The sequence below is a fragment of the Centropristis striata genome, chromosome 9 (assembly GCF_030273125.1).
Source record: "Centropristis striata isolate RG_2023a ecotype Rhode Island chromosome 9, C.striata_1.0, whole genome shotgun sequence".
Taxonomy (NCBI): Eukaryota; Metazoa; Chordata; class Actinopteri; order Perciformes; family Serranidae; genus Centropristis; species Centropristis striata.
The window spans coordinates 39,214,790-39,221,274 of record NC_081525.1 but is presented as its reverse complement, the minus strand read 5'-3'; positions in this window follow the sequence as shown (position 1 = coordinate 39,221,274).

The window sequence follows — 6,485 nt, the reverse complement described above, 5'->3', positions numbered from 1 at the left end:
CCAGGTTGCATCCTGTTCTGTCTCTGTCCTCTGTTTCGTGCTTCTGATCCATCAGATTAGCCGTGCACAGATGTTAACTTAATGTGACAAGTCACATTTATTCCATCAAACACTATCAGCCAGTTGGATCTCTTCACAACATCAGATAAGACGACCCACTTATCACAATGGCTCCGACAATAGACAATGGTCACACAGCAGGATATGCAAAGGGCCACATCCTCAGCGCGGTGGTCTGGTCAGTTCCTTTAACCACGTCCGGATATTTTTCAGCCAACCACAGCAGACTGTTCAGAGACATCAAGCACACCTGTGTTGGCTCTGACACAACACCAGCAGTGTTGGAGGCGCTGAAAGGATAAATTGCATAATAGCTGAAATTATGAGGATTTACTGCCTGCGAATAATGTGCGTAAGATAATTTCCTTATGTGAGTGTTGTAACTCCTTGCAGCTCAACATCTACAATAAAGAGAAAGTAGATTGTTGTCTGGAAACAGTTTCATTTTTTATTTTTTTTAAACTTAGTTTTTATTTAAGTTTCATTCACAATCGTGTACAGAATCATATTCAACATATCTGCTGTTTTTTTTTTGCTGTGTTTTTTTTTTTCTTCTCTTTCTTTTCCTTAATGAAAGAATTCATTGAATAAGCAAACAATTAAAAATTAATATCTTATTTACTTATTTATTTATTCTTTTGGCATTGCCTCTTGTAAAAAATGCATAAATGTGGCAGGATGAATTGAATATGTGATGAAGCTGTTAATATTTGTAATTTCATAACCTGCAATAAAGTAATAAAAAAAAACCAACATATCTGCTGTTTCATACACATGGTAACACTTATGGTACATCAAAAAAAATACAGAGACTATAATGACAAAGAAAAATATAAATTAAAATGGAATAAAAGAAATAAAATTATATCAGTATACCCATAGCAGGGCACCACCTTTTAGTGAATATATGTTTTTGAAGTCTTAAGGAGTATGTTATTTGTTCCATTTGATATATTTCCTTTATTTTTTCAGACCACATACTATATGTTGGGGGGTCAGGCTTAAACCACCTTACTGTAATGCATTTGATTGCTGTTAATTGCAAAAAAGAAACAAAATGACCAAAAAAGACACAAATTGACCACAAAATGATCAAAAAAAGACACAAAATGACCAAAAAAAAGACACAAAATGACCAAAAAAGACACAAAATGACCAAAAAAAGACACAAAATGACCAACAAAGACACAAAATGACTAAAAAAAGACACAAACTGACCAAAAAAAGACACAAAATGACCAAAAGAGGGAAACAAATTGACCACAAAATGATCAAAAAAAGACACAAAATGACCAAAAAAAGACACAAAATGACCAAAAAAGACACAAAATGACCCAAAAAAGACACAAAATGACCAACAAAGACACAAAATGACTAAAAAAAGACACAAACTGACCAAAAAAAGACACAAAATGACCAAAACAGACACAAATTGACCACAAAATGATCAAAAAAAGACACAAAATGACCAAAAAAGACACAAAATGACAAAAAAAGACACAAGATGACCAACAAAGACACAAAATGACTAAAAAAGACACAAACTGACCAGAAAAAAACACAAAATGACCAAAAAAAGACACAAAATGACAAAAAAAGGGAAACAAAATGACCAAAAAAGGGAAACAAATTGACCAAAAAAGACACAAATTGACCACATAATGATAAAAAAAAGACACAAAATGACCAAAAAAAGACACAAAATGACCAAAAAAGACACAAAATGACTAAAAAAAGATACAAACTGACCAAAAAAAGACACAAAATGACCAAAAAAGACACAAAATGACTAAAAAAAGACACAAACTGACCAAAAAAAGACACAAAATGACCAAAAAAGGGAAACAAATTGACCAAAAAAGACACAAATTGACCACAAAATGATCAAAAAAAGACACAAAATGACCAAAAAAAAGACACAAAATGACCAAAAAAAGACACAAAATGATCAAAAAAAGACACAAAATGACCAACAAAGACACAAAATGACTAAAAAAAGACACAAACTGACCAAAAAAGACACAAAATGACAAAAAAAGACACAAAATGACCAAAAAAAGACACAAAATGACCTAGAAATAGACCTAGTAGGGCCACCATTGGATCCATAGTAATATTTCCACCAAATATTTTATTAACTGTTTCAAACACTTCCTTCCAGAATGCTTTCAGTTTTGGGCATATAGCCATAGTATGTGGGTCTGATTGCCAATGAAACAGTTTCATTTTAAAAACAAACACCTTCCTACCACTGAGCTACAAACTGGCAGAATGTCAGTCAGTACTCTTAAAAGCGAGAGGTCATGGGTGAGGTAAAACATGACTACAAGAGAAAAAGGGAGAGCGAGAAAGAGAGAGAGAGAGAGAGAGAGAGACAAGGACTTAGCAGGCAGGCAAAACAATTAATAATAGGGAGCTATTACTGAGGGATTGTCAGAGCTGGGAGGGAGGTCGGGTTTCAGACCCTTTTGAAGACTTTGATGGTACAAAACAGGCCTCATTATAGAGATATTATCTCTATTCATACACTTACAGAGCCGCTTGGATTCCTGCTGGGAAAGATTAGGTTCCTCCACTTGAGAACATCCTCCTTGGGTTCCTGGCTCACAGAGTGGTGTTCTCAGCTCAGGGCACACCCACATCCATCTGAGAGACAATCAGCACCACATTGGTCCAGACTGAAATTATATCTCTTCAGCTATTTGATAGAGTAGGATGCTTTTTTTTTTTTGCAGACACTCGTGGTCCTCATAGGATGAATTCTAATGACTCTGTGATCGGCAAGTTGACAAGTAAAGTAAAATATCTCAACAACTTTTAGATGACTTGTCAGGACATGTGGTCCAGACCTCATGTTACGTTCTTAATGAATGGTGATAACTGATCCTATAACTGTTCCTCTAGCGCAGGGGTGTCAAACTCAAATACACAATGGGCCAAAATTTTAAACTTGAATAAAATTGCGGGCCAACATGTTTTTTTTAACATTAAATATGGAACCAGCAACGCTTATAAACATACAATATATAACTAAATAGTGCAGAATTCAAATCAAATTTCAAATAAAAAACACATCAATGTCATTAATTTATTAAATAAAAAATAAATAAAAATCGTATGCCTCTTTTCTATTTGCATCCTTCTGATTTAAATATCAAAATAAAGTTTTTCAACAGGTTAATACATTTAAAAATAAAATAACAATAATAAATCAAACAAACAAATGTGAAAAGTACCTAAAACATGCATTCTTTCTATTAGTCAGCAGGGGGCGACTCTACTGGCTGTGAAAAGGAGTCTGATTGTATGAAAGTTGATGAGAAAATGACTCTACTTACTACTTTTATTACCTTAGTAAATATTTTCTTAAAGACATTATGGTTTCAATCACCAGTTTCGATTCTTCTTCATTTTGTAAATCATGTTTCTGTTTGAAATAGATTAAAGTAGAGTATGCTTTCACCACTGTGTCTAACTAAAGCCTCACAAAGCTGCTCGTCTATTTTTCCCAGAAGTTTTCTTGTACCTGTTTCTCATCTATGACATTAGAAGTTATGCAGTGCATTACGCCCTGACTTAATTATAAATTGCAAACTCAATATTTATTAAATGTTATGCAGGTCTGTCTATGTTACCATGTTTAAAACATGCAAATTACGTAAGTCTTCAACATCAAAGATGCAAACTGTAAAACAGCATGAGATTGCACGTAATGACATATAACAAAGAAATACATTCTGCTTGAGTCTGCTGTGGAACTGAGCTCAGAGCCCAAACATTTGCTTCCAAGACACCACAAAGCAATCTGCTGCCACATCTGACACTCACATGAGGCCTGAGCTTTGTTGTTGACCTCAGGGGGCACTCAGATTTTTGAGAAGTTATACAGTACATAGAATGATTGTGTGATTTTAATTACGGGGGAATTTTGGCAAAAGAACGGCAACTGGGACTTCCTGGGGGCTTCTTATACTCTTTTCTGTCTTTCTTTCTTTTGTGTGTTTGCATGTGTTTGTATGTTCTCTATCAAACTAAAAAAAGACTGATTGATTGTTTTGTTTTTTTACCAAATAAAATCACAAAATTTGCAGCAGTCAGCAAGGTTATTATAGTTAACGAAAACTAACAAAATAACGAAAACTAAAATTGAAAAAACATTTTCGTTAACTGAATTAACCCATTGATGCCTAAAACTGCCTGTAAAACCTCTGGCCGATTTTAAAATATCCCCCTAAAACCTGAAGTTTTTCTGGAAATTCAACAGAAGTGTCAATGCTTCCTACTAAATTATAGATTTTTCAGCCTTTGTAGCAGATACAAATGAAATTCAAAAAGTATTTGAGAGCTTATACAAGTACTACAAAACATCCGCTTTCCAGGCTTCAATGGGTTAAAATAAAATGTATTATTAAAAAACGTTTGTTATTTAAAAAACGATAACTAACTGAAACTGTATTGTGTGGTTACAAAACTAACTAAAACTAACTTAAATTATAGTGAAAATGTCCTTAGTTTTCCTCTTTGTCAACTTTTTTCATACATAATTCAGTGTTTCTATTTCAACATGCAACACATGGTAAATATGTTTACTGAGACTGGGATGTTTACACTAGAACCAAAATTCAAAACACCCAGAACTGTAAGAGTTAATAACCTTATTGAGGCTGAGATGGATAAACCAAAGGAAATGAAGGCACATACCCATTACAAAAAAACCTAAAACTAATAAAAACTAAACTAAAACTAGCAAACTCACTCTAAAAACGAACTAAAACTAACTGAATTTGAAAACAAAAATCCACAACGAAATTAAAACTAAAACTAAAACTAATGAAAAATCCAAAACTATTATAAGCTTGGCAGTCAGTCCAACAGGAATATCATTTATTAACTGAAAACACAGCATGCTGCAGGGGTAGCACAATTAAAATCACAAGGTAGCCACGCTCTAAACAGTCTACCCCTTCAGGTGAGATGTAGGGTAATTTTCTCATAGACTTCTATACTATCAGACTTCTTTTTGCAACCAGTGGAGTCGCCCCCAGCTGGCCATTTGAAAGAAGGCAGGATTAAGACACTTCTGTATTAGCCTCACTTATCAGCAGTGGTGGAAGAAGTATTAGGATCCCTTATTTAAGTAAAAGTACTAATAAAACACTGTGAAATTAATCCACTACAAGTAAAAGTCCTGCATTCAAAACTTACTGAAGTAAAAGTACAAAAGTATCAGCACCAAAATGTACTTAAAGTATCAAAAGTAAAAGTACTCGTTATGCAGAATGAACCCACTCAGATTGTTTTATATATTCTAAAGATATTATAAGATTATTTGTATTGATGCATTTATATAAGTAGCATTTTACTGTTGTCCAGATAGGACTAATGTTAACTACTTAATACACTGTTATGTTTTATAAATGTGTAATCATATTTAATATATGGTATTTTTTCATGTTGAATCTGAAAAGTAACTAAAGCTGTCAGCTAAATGTAGTGGAGTAAAGAGTACAATATTTGCCTCTAAATGTAGTGGAGTAGAAGTATAAAGTTGCATAAAATGGAAATACTCAAGTAAAGTACAAGTACCTCAAGATTGGACTTAAGTACAGTACTTGAGTAAATGTACTTCCCACCACTGCTTATCAGACCCGAAGGCTCCGCCCAATTCTTTTACAGTCTTAGCTATTTCCAGATCACTTCATCAAGAGTTCCAATATGGCCGTGATGACTCAGCTCCATCATGGTTTTACACTTTTGTCCATCATAAAGCAAAGGCAGCTGTCATCTAAAAGCCTTATATAATTTTGTTTACAAATACTATTTCCTATTGCAGTGCTGATAAAAGAGAACAATAAATCAAACACTGAGCCAAGCCTGCAAGCACTCAGATGTCCTGAACTGAAACTGTCTGCATGTTTTTGTAGTTGCTAAAGTTCATACAACACTAACAAAAAACACATTCATAATCATCTCTGTCCTTCTCTCTTGATCTACTTTGTTTTCCCACCAGTTCCAGTAATGTTGAAAACCTCATGCATGGTGGTGACTAAAAACTGTCCTATGCAGAACATATTTGACTTCCACACTGCAAAAAAAAGAAAAGTTGGGTGAACTCAAAATTTCAAGGCAACAAACTTCAATAAAATTTTAAGTTGGACAATTAAACTAAATATTTTAAGTTTTGTTTTTGAGTTTGCTCAACTCTGAATTTCTCTGGCACGATTGTAACGCTGCTATGAAATGTCAGCTAATGTTGCGACCACAATTTTGAGTTAGCATTGATACGCTAATGGCTACTCTTGTAGCTGTAACAAGCAGCGCCGCTAGCATCAGTTGGCTGCTAGCATCAGTTAGCCGCTAGCATCAGTTAGCCGCTAGCTTTCGCCAATGACCGAATTTCACAACAAAGAAATAAGAGTTATCAG